Consider the following 17,043-nt stretch of genomic DNA (forward strand, 5'->3'; position numbering starts at 1 on the left):
AATATCACTTAAATCATTTACTACCGATCTGTAATGGCAACTGCTCTACGCAGGAAGTTTGCTGGAAAGATACGGCTGATAGGCTAAATTTGGGGGAAAAATGTACACAGGTGTGCTTTCTTTTAACGTGCTGGAAAATCTGCTTGTAAATTATAAATTTAAAAATCAAATGTAATTTAAATCTAACAGAATCGTTTCCTACCACAGATCCTTTTGTACAGCAAATCATGACACCTTAAATTACTTGCCTGTTGAATAATCATTTTCAGACCTTGACCTCCTTTTTGTTTTGTTTTGTTTTTTTTTAATGAGTTGCCTCTGGGTTTCTCTCATCTCCTCCCTAGGCATACGTTTCTAAATTATCTTTCAGAGGCTGACTGCCTTTCCTAGTGACATGCCAACTTCTCTCTCCCCTAAAACACACTGCTTCAATTCCAGATAATGATCCGAAATGTTGGACAAAAGAATGTTTCATGTCACCTTCAAACCACTACGCCCCCAAAATATTTTCCCCTAAAGGCTTCCTTATTGGTTTCTTAGTTGAAACAAGTCTATTCAGAAGCAACACAAGAACCAAATGTCACTTTCAGAGTTAATCAATGTCGTAAGCCCTGAGAGTGGTAAATAGTAGTTGGTAGATAGGAGTTCAGTTTTGCTTTTCCAGAACCTGGATTCCTCAGCACATAGATGGGAGACTGAAAAACTGCAGAAGCTCAACAATTTTTCTAAATTAATGATTCGTTTCTCCTTGCAGCACTGCTGCTTCAAAATGTCCCTTTACGTTAGAGAAAGAAGTAAGTGTTGATAAATGTTTGTTTGCTAAAAGGAAAAGGGTCAAGAAGATGTTTTCAGACAAGAGTGGCTACCCTTCGTTTCCATATATCATTTAGGGATAAGCAGGGTGTTTTGGAAATGCTGGGTAGAAAAATGACGCTCAGCTCAGGCAGACTGTCATGGGCAGGTCAGACTGTGCCGTCCCAGAGCCTCTGCGCATTTCTGGGTGCAGTGCAGTTCAGAACAGAAGGTACCACTTCGTTAGAGACTTTCACTTCCCTGGGCTCTTTCAGCTAGCCGGGCCATAAAAAAGGGAGACACACCAGAGCAACCCAAACGGCTGGTTTGGTTTTGCCTTCTGTATCAGTCTGCAAGGCAACATGCCTGGTGTCTGCAGATGGCTGGAGGAGGCAGGCCTGGGCCTGCCAGGAAGACAGAGATGACATGGACATGGGTAGATGGGACATGGAATAGATGCAGACGGGAGGGTCATGCCAGGCCCAGGCCTCCCAGAGAGAGCCATGGGCGCACATCTCTGCGGAGTTGCGATGATTAGGAGAAATGGGTCAACCCTAGCTCAGCGAGCCTTTGAGCCACACTCCTCAACTTGAGTTGGAAAGACGAGACATATACCTAAGACTTCACAGGTGCCCTTTTACAAATAATTCCATATTCCTGCACACTGAAGTCTGCCAGGCCCAGTGGGCGACAGCTGTTCTACCTCCATCATCTTACTTAATCCTTATAAAAACCTCATGTTAGAAGGACTGTCAGCATTTCCAGCTCACAAGCAAGAAAACTGAGACTCAGAGAGAGAAACTAACAGGCTGAATCCACTTTTCCTTATATTGGTCACTTACTCATCTCTGGTTACTCTGTCACCTTCCTTGAAGATTTTAGCTTCTGTCTTACTGTCGCTCTCCCAACATTAACTGCTGTTGTTATTGGTGGTTTCAGTACCCAAGAAGATGTCCCTTCCATTACCCTGCCCTCTCATTTCCTTGACACCATCTTTTCAAGTGACCTTATCCTCAACTCCACCTCAACCATTCATTCTCTTAGTTATTCCCAGTAACTGCAGCTCCTCCACGACCCTAACTTTAGGTCTCCCTCTCTCTGACCACTACCTCCTATATGTCCAGCTTTCTTCATCTGGGATCCTAATTCTAGCAGTCCTTTGATTCCATGAAACCTACAAGCCATTGACCACACCACCTTTTCACTGGTTTTCATCCCCCTCAGGTCCCTGTCTCCCTCCTTGCAGAGCTTCTCTTTTATGGGTAGTCTTTATCATCATCCTTGCACACAGCAACTCTCTTACCCTCCTATTTTGTCCTCCTCATTGGATGAAAGCCTGACCTTGGTTGCGTCTAGCTCTCCACTACTCTGCTCCCGCCTCTGCACAGTTAACGCGGCTGGAGAGCACACACCTGCACCGAGCAGGCGTGCTGTAAACTCACTACCTCCAACCTCAAGCAGTCCACGGCGCTCCTGGGCAACTTACCCTCCCCCCTGTCCCAAACAAGCGTTTCATACCTCTCTAGTCTCAGTTTTCTAACACTTCATCCCCCTCCTAGTTTCCTATTTTACTTGGAAAATAGAGCTCATTGGAAGAGAAGCTTCACATGTTCGCACCATCCACATAGTCTACTTTCATCTGTGCTCATGGACTCTCTTCCCTCTTCTTACTCTTGCTGCTCCTATCTAAGGCCAGCTCCTCCACTTGTGTGTTGGATATCAGTCCCCTACGCCACTCAAGGACATGGCTCCTGCGCTCTTCCTTTCTCTCCCCTGCACTGTTAATTTCTCCCTTTCTCTGTTGGCTTAGTATACGACCGTGTTGCTATTGTCTTGTCTTAAGAAGGAACTCCTCTTGACTCCACTTACCTCTCCAATTACTACTCTAGTTTTCTGTTCCACTTTATAGAAAAACTCCTCATTAGACTCGTTTACGCTCATAGTTGACAGTTGTCCTCCTTACACTCTTTCTTATTCCATTCAGTAAGGCTTTCACCCTCTACCCATTGCCTCCACTGAGACTGTCCTTCCAAGGTCACAAGTGACTTTCATATGCTAAATCCAGTGGTTGGTTCTCAGTCCTCATCTTACATGACCTGTTAGGTGCTTTGACATAGCTGATCACTTCCTCCTCCTTGATACACATTCTTCGCTTGGCTTCTAGCATAGCATACTTTTCTGTGGTTTTTCTTCCTGAATGAGTACTTTTGCATCTTTGTTGATTAATTCTCATGTCCCTGATGTCTTAGTTTTAGAATGCCCCAAAGATGTGCCCAGTCCTTTGAATTCTCCTGTCTGTTTACACTCATTGCCTTAGTGATCCTGTCTAAGATCATTAGATACCATCCATATGCTGAGGACTTCAAATTTTATGTCTTTAGCTCGGCCTTCTCTCCTGAACTTGAGTCAAATATATCCAATTACCATCTTGGTATTTCCACTTGGATGCCAAATAGGCATGTCAAACTTAATGAAACTAACTCTGGACCTGGTCTTCTCCACCTTGTTAGTATTCCCCAATTTCTCAGTTGTCCAGGACAAAAAATCTTGGATTTATCCTTGATTCCTCTCTTCTTCTCAAAACAGACATATAATTTAGTAGCAGATCCTACCAGCTCTACCTTCTAAAAAAATATATCTATATCTATCTATCTATCTATCTATATATAAAAGATCTGACCTCTTTTCACCAATTCTACTATTTCTACCTTGGTCTAAGCCATCATCATTTCTTGCTTGGACTAACCAAGAGACTCTTAACTGGCCTCCCTGATTCTATGATTCTGTCCTGGTCTTCTATAGTCTATTCTCCATACATCAGTCAGACATTTAGGAAAAGTAGTCAGGTCATGGCACTGGTCTGCTCAAACCCTCCAGTGGCTCCCCATCCACTCAGAGTAAAAGTGGATTCATTATACTGTCCTATAAGGACATACATTATCTAGCCTCTCCATTCTCTCACTGATTTCATTTCCTGCGGTTTTCTCCCTCCCTCAGTCCACTCCAGCCACTCTGACCCCCCTGCTATTCTTCAAACACACTTGGCATGGACTAGACCTTTGTACTAGTTACTCTCTTTACTTGGAATGCTCTTTCGCCAGGTATCTACATGAACAACTTTTTTAACTCCTTCAAGTCTTCGCTCAAATGTCACTTTCTCAGAAGACTTCCTTGACTGTCTTTAAAAAATTGTAACCCTTCTCCATTTGCAATCACCCTTTCCTGCTTTTTTTCTTCATAGTACTTATGACTATATGACGTCCATACATGTTATTTAATTATTGTCCATATCTTTCACTAGAATGTAAGCTTCTCGAGGGCAGGAATCATTGCTGTTTTGTTCACAGATATATCATTAGAGCCTAGGATATTTCCTGGAACATGATAGGCACTCAGTAAATGCTTGTTGAGTCTATTGGAGCAGTGTACTTGTCTAAGATGACGTAGCGACTGAGTGGTAGAGCCAAGATTCAAGACAGGTCGGTATGACCCAAATCCTGTGCTCTTCCCTCTCACCATGTTTCCTCCTCTTGGTGAGCAGCGTGTTCCCTTCTACTTAGCACACTTAAAACTAGAGACTTAATTGGGGCTGACTCTCAACTAACTTGGAGAAATAAAGGGTGGGCTGGGATATGGATATTTGAACACCCAGCAGATTCTGTAGTGTAGTAGATGAGTGCACAGGTTTTGAAGTCAGAAAGACCTGGAGTTTGAACTTCTTTTTTTACTACTTGTCAGTTGTGGGAAATAGAACAAGCCATGTAACTCTTCTGCATCTCAGTTTTTAATCTGTAATACTATACATACCGTATAATGATTGGGAGAATCAATACCAAAACAATGTAAAATACTTAGTGTAGTTAACAGGAAATAACACAAATAACAAAATAAATAAAAACCTAAATAAATATTGATAATAAAAATAAAGCCTGTAAATGGTAATTTTAATTAGTTACCACCTTATTTTGACCACTGATTTCAAACTCTAGACCTCTTGCTTTCTGTGGTTTTTAGTTACTGGACTGGGAGCAAGACTGGCCCTTGGAGAGGAGAACACAAAATGCTGGAGAAACCCTTGATTCTTCTCTCTCTCTCTCACTCATGTCTAATCCATATATTAAAAATATACTCTGAATTTGTTCACTTCTCTTCATCTCTGGTGATCACATCAGCCCTTCCCAGGGTAGCACCGCCAGTTACCACATGCAGGTTATCAGTATTGAACTTGATTAAATCTGTAATCTTGCCCGTCCCCAAATCAGTCTGAATGATGTTCACCTTGATGAGATCAGAGTAGTGGGTAGTGTCAGCATCACGGCTTACCAAATGAGAGATCTCTTTTTGTACCCACAAAGATCTTTCTCATTTTGCACAACTTACACTTGGCCTCTTTAGGAGTAATACAGTGAACAACAAAGTGACCCTTGGTGTGATAGTCAGATGGAAATTTTCTCTAGTCTTGTCAATACTGATGATATCCAGAAACCCAGCAGAGTAGGTTATATCAGTGTGGACCTTGCCATCCATCTCAGTGAATTGCTCTATGCACATCTTCTTTACTTAATCTCCTGTTAGGGCATACTCAAGTCTCTTCTTAAAGAAAGTGACAAGGGACCACCATTCTTAGCTTGTGGGGACTGCTGGATGGACACAGAGTTAGCAGACAAGTCAGTTTGTCCAGATTAAGGGCTTTGAAGCTGCTACATGCTGCAGTGCTTCTTGGGACCGTGAGCTGTAGCTGTGCTGGGCATGGAACAAAGAGGCCCTAGAGTTTTGCCTTTTCCAGAATGCCATATAAGTGGAGTCATATAGTATATAATCTTTTGAGACTGGCTTCTTTCACTCAGTATAATTCCTTTGAGATTCATCCATATTGTTGTGTGTGTTAATAGTTCATTTCTTTTTACTTCACATCTACTGCATGCACGTATCAGTTTGTTTATTCGTTCACTCATTGAAGGATTTGGTTATTCCCAGTTTTTGACAATTATGACTGAAGTTTCTATAAACATTCATGTACAGGTTCTTGTGTGAAGATAAGTTTTTAGTTCTCCAGGGTAAATATCTAAGTGTGGGATTGCTGAGTATATAGCAAGTATATGTTTAATTTTAGAAGAGCTGCCAATTACCACCAACCAATTATGAGAGTTCTGGTTGCTCCATGTTCTCTCCACAGTCAATTTATTTTCTGTGTTGTGGTATCTCATTGTGGTTTTGATTTGCATCCCCTAATGGCTAATGATATTGAGCATCTTTTTATGTGCTTATTTGCCATCTTTGTATCTTTTTGATGAAGTGTCTGTTCAAATCCTTTGTTAGTTTTTTTAAAAAACTGAGTTTCTTATTATTGAGTTTTGAGAGTTCTTATATATATTCTGGATATAATTCCTTTGTAAGAGATAGGGTTTGTAAATATTTTCTCTCAGTCTATGGCTTATCTTTTCATTCTCTTAACAGTATCATTCAAAAAATAGAAGTTTTAAATTTTGATGATGTCCAAATTTATCACTTTTTATTTTATGATTATGCTTTTGGTGTCATAAGCTAAGAAATCTTTTTTAACACAGGGTCTCAGATGTGTCCTCCTGTGTTTTTGTTTTCTGTTTTTGACATTTAGGCTGAGTTTTTAAGAAATGATTACAATAAAAGTTTTCTAAGCATTGTAGTATTTCATTAAATGGTTACAGTTACCTTATAAAGCTGATAGTATAATATTATTCCCAAATAAGAGGAGGACAGAGAATTGATCATTGGATATAGCAACTTGGAGGTCATTGGTCACCTTGATGGGAGCAGTTTTGAGTGGAGGGTGTGACTGGTGAGGATTAAAGAATGGGAAGAGAGAGAAGAATTGAAGCCAGTAATACAGACAGAGAGGAGTTTTATTAAACAGGAAGGCAGAGAAATGGATAAGTAGCTGGTGTGAGAAGTGGAGTCAAGAGAAGCTTTCTCTTTTCTTCTCTCTCACTCTTCCTCCCTTCCTTCTTTCCCTCCTTCTCCTTATGGGAGAAACCATAATATTTTTTATGTTGATGGGAATTTTCCAGTAGATAATTATGCTGGTCATTGTATATGATATCAGTATATCATTGTATGAATCCAGTAATTCAACAGTGTATATGACAGAAGATTAGGTATAGTGTATAAATAGAGGAATGAATTTGGATAGAATCACATATGGTTTATCTGTGGTGGGAGGGAAGGTCAAGTATGTGAGTGAGGATGCTAGTAGATGGATGCATTGGTGGTAGGACTCTGTAGACATTTTCTTTCTATTGTTTCAATTTTTTTTCTAGTGAAATAGAAAGAAAAATTATCAGCTGAGAGTAAGAATTGGGGAGAAAGTGATGGAAGTTTGAAGAGAGGAGGTCTGAAATAGATTTTAGGGAGATTTAAGAGTGAATTGATGAAGGAGACAGGATATTATTGCTGAAGAACAGTAAGAGCCCATTTGAAATTCATGGTTAGAAATTTAAAATGAGACCAGCTAATGTGGTTGATTCTCTGTAACCACATTCACCTCCCTGGGTGCCAGCAGACAATTAGATTTTACCAGGATTGTATTTTTTTGCCAAAAGATAGAAGAAATCAAGAGAGAGGCAGTGGAACTGAGCTGTATGTGGGGAAGATTGTAATGATAGTCCATGGAATTGAGGCTGGTATGAAGGGAGACAGGACTTCCAGGGGAGAAGGAATGTAGAAAGACCCAACTATATGTTGTCTACAAGAAACCCACTTTAAACATAAAGTTGATGGTTTCCTACAAAATGAAATATACTTTTACCATATGATCCAACAGTCGTGCTCCTTGGTATTTACCCAAAGGAGCTGAAAACTATGTCTACACAAAAACTTGCATACGGATGTTTATAGCAGCTTTATTTGTAATTGCCAAAATTTGGAAGCAAGCAAGATGTCCTTCAGTAGGTGAATGGATAAATAAACTGTGGTACATCCAGACAGTGGAATATTACTCAGTGCTAAAAAGAAGTGAACTATCAAGCCATTAAAAGACATGGGGGAGCCTTAAATGCATATAACTAAGTGAAAGAAGCCAATTTAAAAGGCTAAAAAATACTGTGTGATTCCAACTATATGACATTCTGGAAAAGGCCAAACTATGGAGATAGTAAAAAGATCACAGTGGCCAGGGGTTGGGGAGTGAGAAGGATGAATAGGTGGAACATAGAGGGTTTTTAGGGCAGTGAAACTACTCTGCATGATACCACAATGGTACATATATGTCATTATACATTTGCCCACATTCACAGAATGTATAAAACCTGGAGTGAACCTTAATATAAAGTATGGACTTTGGCTGCTAATGATGTGTCAGTGTAGGTTCATCAGTTGTAACAAGTGTTCCACTCTGATGGGGGATGCTGATAATGGGGGAGGCTATGCGTGTGTGAGGGCAGGGAGCATATAGTAACACTCTGTACCTTCTGCTTGATATTGCTGTGAACCTAAAACGGCTCTAAAATATAAGGTCTATTGAAAAAAAGATGGTTAGATTAGTGAGTTGGAAGTCTTGGGGGTAGGCAAAAGATTGACAGAGTTGGGATATTAGAGGGAGATATAAAAATTTGAGCTAGTAGTCAGAGATTATGGCGAGTTTGCATTGATTGATCATGACAGGTATAGGCTCAGGTAGGCTCATCGTGACTAAAGTAAGACCACTGGAGGAGATGAGCTCATAAAACTGAGTCAGGGCGTTAAAAGGATGGTCTATGTATATATTAGCGTATCAAGAATTTAAATAGCAGTAACTAAAACCATGGAGAAATGACAGGGATTGACCCATTGTTGCAGATTCCAATGATATGGAATTATGGGTGACATAGTCTGATGAAATACGGTTCAGAACTCAGTGTTCTTAGGGGGGAGAGAAGGAGAAAGGTCTGGAAGTCATAAGGAACAGCAAGAGAGATATGTGCTCCCTCCCCCCCTTCTCTAGGCCCAGTGGTATGAGGACTGTGAGAGGAAAGCCAGCCCCCCGCCTGGGGGGACTGCAGGGGAAGTGTGTCCTTAGGGGAGCCTGTCTGCAGAAAGAGCAAGACACATCTCTAAGAGGAGGGGGCAATGACACGGGGGGTTTTGCTGAGGGGAGACTATGCTTTTTGGAGGGTGAAGTAGGAGCGTATCTGGAGATGAAGAAGCGGGGTGTGAGGACAGAGCGGGGCATGCGAGGAGCCTTGTGGAGAATCAAGTGCAGGTTCTGAGGGGTTACCTGGGAGGCAGCAATGACATAAGGGAGTTTAAGACAATTACTGCAATTATATTGTGAGGATTTCGTGAGGTAAAGCAGGTGAAGTGCGTGGCATGTGTTGGGCACATAGGTCTGGATCAGTACAGTTTAGCCAAGAAAGGACTTCAGAGCCTCATCCTGCCCTCCAGCCCTCCCTTCTGCACATCTCCCACTCAGCTGGTGGATGAGAAAGCTGAATGTTAAGATTTAACACACATGGCTGAATCCTTATTAATTGTAACTGGAGTCACTGAAATAATTAATGGATGTGAAATGCAGGGTAAGAACCTGAGCCTAGTGCTCATTATTGCAGATGAAAATTGAAGAGTTTCAATCCATGTTTTAGCTTTCATGCATACACTTGATTGTTTCATTAACCTTCACCATATAAATAAGCCCGGGCTCCGGAGGATCATAAAAGGCAAATATCCTTCAGCATTTAATTTCCATTTAGGAGCTCAGATCCAAGAAAGGTGGTTCAAGTCCAGCACATGAATCAGCTAGCCAGCATTTCTTGCCTTGGCTTTCCCAGGGGGATTTACACAGCCCCTAGGTCCTCAGAATCCAGGGTTCTGACCCCAGGGTGGGGTGGGTAGGGCTGGCTCCCTGCTCCAGTGACCCTCTCAAAGGCGTGACTCTCAAACTCTGACACTGGTTACTCTCTCCCTCCTTGACTTTATTATCTGTTCTCTGCAGGAGCCCTCCCCTTATTCATCCTAGACTTACTCCCTGCATTTCCTAATGGGTTCTCTGTGTCCTAACTGTTTCAGAATTTGGGAAGGGTGATTGTGTATGAGCCATTGGTGATCTTAGAATTTCTTGGGACGGGGCTGATCAGTCTTTGCATGAGGGAGATGACTGGGTGATTAGTGTTTGGTTGGGCTCTAGAATCAGAGCGTCCGAGTTCAAATCCCAGCTCTGCTGCATACTGTCTTTGTGTTTGCGTGTATAACTTAAGCTTCCTCTGTGTTCTAGCTTAATCTGTATAATGGGAGTTATACTGTTTTCTGCCTCATGGAGTTGTTGTAAACTAAATAAGATAATCCACATAAGTTGCTTAACACAATATGTGACAAGTATCAGGCAATATTAAGATACATGTGGCTTGTAGGTTAGCAGAGAGTGTAAACATGGAAAATTTGTCTTTCAGGGTGTTGGTCTTCAAGTGCCTTTTCTAACAAAGCAGACACACCCATTGTTGGATTTAATTTCGCAGCTTCACCTGTGTCAGTCCTCAGGTGGAAGGTGCAGGTAGCAGGACGGAAGCTTGGAGCAGGGCATTGGAGCAGAGTCCTTGATAATTCACAGTGAAGGTGCAGGCCCCTGGGTGCTGAGCTGAATCTGCAGGTGACTGCACCGCCTTTCTTAGCCAGGCAGTGTTGACAGTGTCTCTGTTGACACTTTGGCTTCCATCCTGATTTTTGGTTTACTTAACTGGCAGCTACTGACACCGTTAAGGGGCTCCTTAAGCCATCACCATGACGCTGTGAAGTCCCAGAAGTCATGGATTGCTCTGCTTGTTGGTTTTATAACAAGTCCCCTCTGATGGATTCAGACGCTTGCCTAAGGAGAATAGAGGCTGTCTTTCAAGGAAACAGATGAGCAACTCGAGTATTTTATTCTAATTCAGCAGGTATATTTGAGCACCCACTGTGTGCCAGGCACTGGGGATAGAGACCTAAATAAAATACAATCCTTGCCTCTGAGGAACTCAGGGTCTTGCTAGAGAGAATGACAAGTGACTAGGTAAGGACCACAGGGTGACGTAAGTGTCTTGGGATATGCCACCCAACTACAAATATGGGGGACTTCTAAGAGGAGGCAGAGTGTGAGCCCTGAGGATGGGTAGAAGCTAACAGGGGTGAGGCACGTGTGGAGAGGAGAGTGACAGGGAATGGACGTTCCAGGAAGAGGGGCTGGCAAGTGCAAAGGCCCAGAGGCCAGAGAACGTTCACCAATGGGTGGACTGTGATGGGTATCAGCTACTTTACCCACAGATGGTTACGCATAGGTTATGCACATTATCCAGCGTTTTACATAACTTCTCATAATTAAATAAACACGAACACGCTCATGTATCCAGAGAGGAATTCACATACACTCTGCACATCCTTATCCAGATTAAAGATGCTGCTTGGTTCTCATTTGCTGAGCTCCCAGAAGAGCCCTTCCTCAGCTTTCTGCTTTTTCAGCTGGAACCACAGGGAACAGACACAGGAAGGCAGGTCTGCCTGTGTGAACCTTGCCCCACCCCAGCGCTTCCCAGCTCCAGGCCTCCCTGGAGGCTCCAGGGCTCTCCTCCCTCGCTCTGCACACTCTCTGTCTTTGTCTTCTATCTCCTTCTCCTTTCCCTTTCTCTCTCTTTCTCACACATCACTCTGTCAACCACAGGTCAGTGCTCCATGGTAGAGGGATTGCTCAAAGCTGTGACTCAGGAAATTAGCCAGGAGGTGTGAGTTGAAAGAGAAGGAGGGACCCTCAGGAAGCTCCATGGTTCGCTTACATAGAAGCAGCCCCACCTTTCCCCTGCCTTCCTGTCCTACCCCCGCATGGGGTCGACCTAAGCATGATCGGTTGGTCTCTGTACCCATTAGAATGGGAGGCAGTATTAAAGCATATGACTCTTACAGTTTTTGCTCCTGCGGTGTTATTTATTGAATGTTTACTATGTGCCAGACCCTGGGCTGAATGCTTTACATATTTAGCTCATTGCATTCTCATGACAAACTAGGAAGTAGATACAGTTATCATTCCTCTTTATAGAAAGGGGAACTGAGGCCCAGAGACTTCAGTGCAGCTGGGATTTGAACTTGAGTGTGGCTGACTCCAAATTCCATAATACTAACACTGGGAAGTGCTCATCTGATAAAAATACCAGCTGCTCTGGCACGTGCTCTAAAACCCTGAGCGCGACCCTGAAGGGGCAGGTTCAGGGTCCTTCCTGGTGAAGAGGAAGAGAGAGATGAGGGCCTGTTGCTAAGAGTCAAAGGTGCTGAAACCGTGTGAGGCAATACCCTGTGTATCCACACCCAGGGGCAGGCCGGGAGTAAGACTGGCTGAGCCCAGAGAGCTGAGTTTGCCCCGCGCTCTAAGTTACCAGCAGGTGCGTTGGCATCAGAATGTTGGGGGAAGCCATCCCTAATGGGATGTGCCATTCCTGTTGCTCCCAAGGCCCTAAGCCTCTTATTTAAGTGCCAGTCTGTCCACTCCCCCCACATCCTTTTCAGTCTTATGACTTTCACCAAGGGGCCATCCACCTCTATTCTGTAACAGGTCCCCCTCCCCCATGCAGGACCACTGTCTTCATGGTGAGAAGTTATGGGAATGGGTGGGAAGCAGAGGGTCTGCAGAATTTCCCCCTGCGGTGGCTGGGACACCTTGCAGCTCACTCCTCAGATACACAGAGAAACTGAGAGTGGCGGGATGAGGCTGCATTGCTTTTGCCATCTGAATTCCAAAGTGGGCAGCACGGTGACTGCTGTCCATGGTGCACTGGCTTTTAGCAAGCATGATTTTCGGGTCTGTTTACTGTGTTGGAGCTGAGGCATACTGTATAGCTGCAGAGTGATGCTGAGTTAACAACTCTCTGTTCCTCGATCCTTCCAAAGCTTTCGTCCACAAGCACACCTAAGCCACTTTGGTCCGTGGATTGGTTCATTAAAGAACTCATGTATTCATTTATTTATTCATTTAATCAACAGAAATGAATAGCGCATTTACCCCATGCCGAGCACTGTGCTAGCACCCTGGAGATAAATGAGGAGCAAGGCAGGCATGGTCTCTGCCCATTAGACCTGCGTTTCTTTACATTCAGCCTCATAGTAATTCCTGGAAAAACATTACCTTCCAAATAAACCCCGTTGGCAAGCAGTAGAAACAGTAAGAGTCTGTTAGATGGAAAGCTTGAGTGCTTTCCAGTAATCCATCCTTACAAAATGTTCCAGCCAGTTCAGCCTGTGCTTACTGTGCTTTCTGTGTCCTAGAAGCTGTGCCCAGCTCTGGAGATGCAAGGAGAAGTGAGATGTGGTCACTGCCTACCCATGGTGAGACTAGACGTAACTCAGTTGTTCTAATATTATATGGCAGTGCTGGCCGCTCATTCAACAAATAGTCATTGAGTTCCCACCCTGTTCCAGGCACTGTTCTCAATCTTTGAATACAGCCATAAGCAAAACAGACTCCCTGCCCTCGTGGAGCTTATGTTTTACTGGGGGCCTGGGGACTTCAGGTTTCTGTTTTACATTGGTGGTTAGGCAGGAACTCCCTGAAGAGGTGATTTTGTACAGAGAGTTGGTGAAGGAGGGAGCTATCTATGTAGATATATATGAGGAAGGAGCACTCCAGACAGAGGGTCACCGGTACAAAGAGGGAGAAGAGTGCAAAGCAGAAGAGGGAGAGCATCTGGTGTTTCTGAGGACCAGCGAGGAGGCCAACTACTGGGGCAGAGTGGGTGAAGAGGAGAACGAGGGAAGAGGTGAGGCCAGAGCAACTGCAGGAGACAGATGGCCAAAGCCCTAAGAGGCACTTGTAGCACTGTGGCTTTTTCTCTGGTGAGATAGGGAGTCACTGGAGGGTTTCAAGAAGTGGCGTTAGCAGGATCTTCTGGTGTATGCTTGAAGGGAATCACCCTGGCTGTTGGGATGGGATGAATTGTAAGGGGCAAGAGCAGAAGCCTGAAGACCCAGTAAGAGGTTGTTGCAATTATCCAAGGGAGAGATGAAGGTGGCCTGGACCAGAAAAGTAAGTGCTCAAGGGGGAGAGAAGTATACAATTCTAGATGTCTTCGAAGGATAGAGCCGAGAGGATTTATTGATGGATTGGACATCAAGAAAAAGGAAGAGAAGAGTTAAGGATGAATGAGGTTTTTGGACCAAGCAACTGGAAAGATAGTTACCATTTATGACATGAGCACTGTGTTAGATGAGCTCTTTGTTTAGCAGATGTTTCCTTCCTCCTTCCCCATCTCCTTGAGACGAGTGCACTTCCTTCCCCATTGGTAGGGAACTTGGTCATGGACTTGCTTTAGTTCATGAAATTACAGTGTGTGACCCTTAAACTTAGGGCTTAAGAGGCATCATGTATTTTCCTTTGTCTCTGTGGGAGTTCTGACCTCTGCCCTTGGAGTGCCCTTGGTTTCCACTGTCCATGCAGCCTGGATCCCAGAATAAGACATGTAGAGCAGCCTCCTCCTCTGACCCAAAGACTTGTGAACCTGACAATAAATGTTGACATGTAGACTGCTGCGTTTTGGGGTGGTTTGTTACACAACATCATTGTGGCAATAACTGACTGATAAAGGGACAGAAGTAGGCTGAGTGCTTCGGGACATCATCATCAAAGATGGGCTCTTAGCCCTGCCTGGGTATTCAGGGAAGTTGCCCTGGAGAGAATAAGTTGTGACTGGATCTTGAAGGATAAATCAGAGTTACTGAGTTCAAGAAGTGGAGGAAGTGTATTCCAAGTTGAGGACATAGCATAAACAAAAGCACAAAAAACATGCTATATGAATATACAGGAAACTATGCAAGTAGAGGCACAGGGCAGCAGAAGATGAGTCTGGGGAAGTAGACAGGACCATGGAGGGCCATGGAAGGTTTTGTCCTCCATGATAATAAGCTTGAACTTCATTCCACAGGTAGTGGGGAGGCACCAAAGCTTTTTAAGTGGGAGGAAGACACGGTCTGATTTGCACTTCAGTGGGATCCTTCTGGCCCTATGTGGACAGAGGAGGACAGCTTCACCTGTGTGGTGGAAGCTCTTGTGATCATCTGATCAAGAAGAGTGGTGGTAAGGATGTAGGGATGAAAATGGATTGGGGATATATTTTAAGTTTTAGTACCAGCAGGATTTAAGGTACAGAAGGAAAACAAGAACTCAGTATGTGGTGTGCTTTGGATGTCAAACGCTGGAAGGAAATTAGTATCTGATGGGATTATAACATGGTAGTATCTGATGGGATTATAGGTGAATTTTCTTTTTCTTATAAACAGTTTCATTTTCTACATTAATTGCACATTTACCAACATAAGCAAAAAAATTTGAGTGAGTTATAATGTTTAAACCTGCCTGTTTTCCTTTGGGTGAATTTGCTAAACCCTTAAATCTCAGTGTTGGAGAGGAGTATTCACCCTTGGTGCTGTCTTGGCCAGGACTGCAGTCTTGTCTATTTGATATCTAATAACTTTGTTGTTTTTAAACATCAAATTAAAAGGAGATCGAAAATGAGATTCAGAGCAAATTTGACCTATGCATCTTATTTGTACTTACTGTATATTGTGAAAACATTTCAGAGAAACACTAATTTAGAATTGGCATTAGCAGATAACATACCCTTCCAGAGGATTATGTCATGATTCACCTGATTATAGATTCAGAATAGTAAATGTTCAGGAAACTTTTTTTAAAGAGTAATTATAGCACAGCATATGTATAGAAGTAATTTTTTAAAAATTTACTTGTGATTGCTGAAAAATGCTATTGATTAAGAGGGGCTAATGACTAGATGGCAAGGTAGGAATTAAAAAAATGTAGAGCCCTGCTAATTATAAAACAAAACCCCAAAACCAAATTAGGCACATCAGTACTTATGATTTCTCTGATCAAAAGAGCATACACCGTTCTTTTCACCTCAGTGCCTTTGTCCGTTGTGTTCCCAAGTCTGGACTGATGCTCCTCTTTACTTCCTCTAAGAACCTCTACTCTTCTTAAGACCAGGCGGAAGGTAACTCCAGGATTGCTTTCCTGATATCCCTGGGGAAATCCACTGTTTCACGCTTGGGCACCCACTGCATTTTATTCTTAGGGTCCAGTAGACCTGTCAAAGTGCTCTCTGTATTTTTGACACGTTCATACTTGACTAATTCATTCATTTGTATATCTCAGCCCAGGGCATGCCACATTATAGGACTTGATAAATGTTGCATAAAATGACCATACATATACTCTGATTCAAGAATTTTATTTATGGGAAGCTGAGGCACAAGCAAGTGCTGGTGTGTGGCTACCAGGGAACAGATCTAGGAGGTGCGAATGGGGGTCTATTCTTGGCTCTCAGAGATGGTCTTGGAGCCAGACTTGCCTGTTCAAGGCTCATTATCTTGTGCATAGCAAACTGCACTGACTTTCTAAAAGTCCCGGAAGACACAGGTAAAAGATGAGTAAGTGATTGCATTTAAATAAGTTCAAATCTAATCAGGAAAATAAGATTCTAGTTTTTTGACTGATTTCTCCAAAGAATGACTTAATAACACTTGGAAGTAGGACTTAAAGCTGTTTTGTAAAAATATAAAAAGAGAGAGACCAAGGCTTTGATATGCTTTCATTTCTCTCTACAGCTTCCATTGTTACCTATGTGCTGATGAGTCCCAGGTTTTTACCTCCAACCCCAACCTGTATTCTAAGGAGCAGATTTCAATATCCAACTGCCAAGTGGTCGTCTACACTGGTAAGTCCCGCACACACTTCAAACTCCGCATGCCCCAAGCTGAACACATGGGTCTTCCAAACATCCAGACCCGATGTTCTGCTTTCTGCTTCAGGAAATAGAGTCCCCATCCACTCAGCCTCCTGAGGTAGAAGTCCTGGGTTCATCTTTGTCTCTGCCAATTAGTTACCAGGATCTATGGATTCTGATCTAAACAATCTCCACTGTCTGAGCCCTACTGCCCACACTCACAGTCGTGATCTTAATTCAAGTCCTTAGAATTTGGTCTCTAGGCTTTTGAATTAGCCTCCTGATCGGACTGTTTACCGACAACAGTTCCTTCTACCCTGATGCCAAACCACTATCCCCTTGGTTAAAAAGCTACAGGATAAAATCCATGCATCTTTATTACCATGTTTCAATATACTTCCCTAAGATTAGCCCCCTTCCCTTAAACCCATCTAGCTGCACCTGTCCACCAAGAACACTGGGCCTTTCACGCCTCTGCACATGGTATTTGTCTGCCTTTATGTCTTTCTTTCCCTTCTCCATTTGCCAAACTCATCCTTCAAGAACCACT

At 43.1% G+C, this 17,043-nt stretch overlaps 1 protein-coding gene and 1 pseudogene across 1 annotated transcript in view; both read right to left on the bottom strand.

The window, feature by feature from the left end:
* TRPC7 (transient receptor potential cation channel subfamily C member 7) overlaps positions 1-17,043 on the bottom strand; it is a 123,242-nt gene that overhangs the window by 91,520 nt on the left and 14,679 nt on the right. The window lies entirely within an intron of this gene.
* LOC137220573 (small ribosomal subunit protein eS4, X isoform-like) lies at positions 4,933-5,543 on the bottom strand (annotated as a pseudogene).

The sequence above is a fragment of the Pseudorca crassidens genome, chromosome 3 (genome assembly GCF_039906515.1).
Source record: "Pseudorca crassidens isolate mPseCra1 chromosome 3, mPseCra1.hap1, whole genome shotgun sequence".
Taxonomy (NCBI): Eukaryota; Metazoa; Chordata; class Mammalia; order Artiodactyla; family Delphinidae; genus Pseudorca; species Pseudorca crassidens.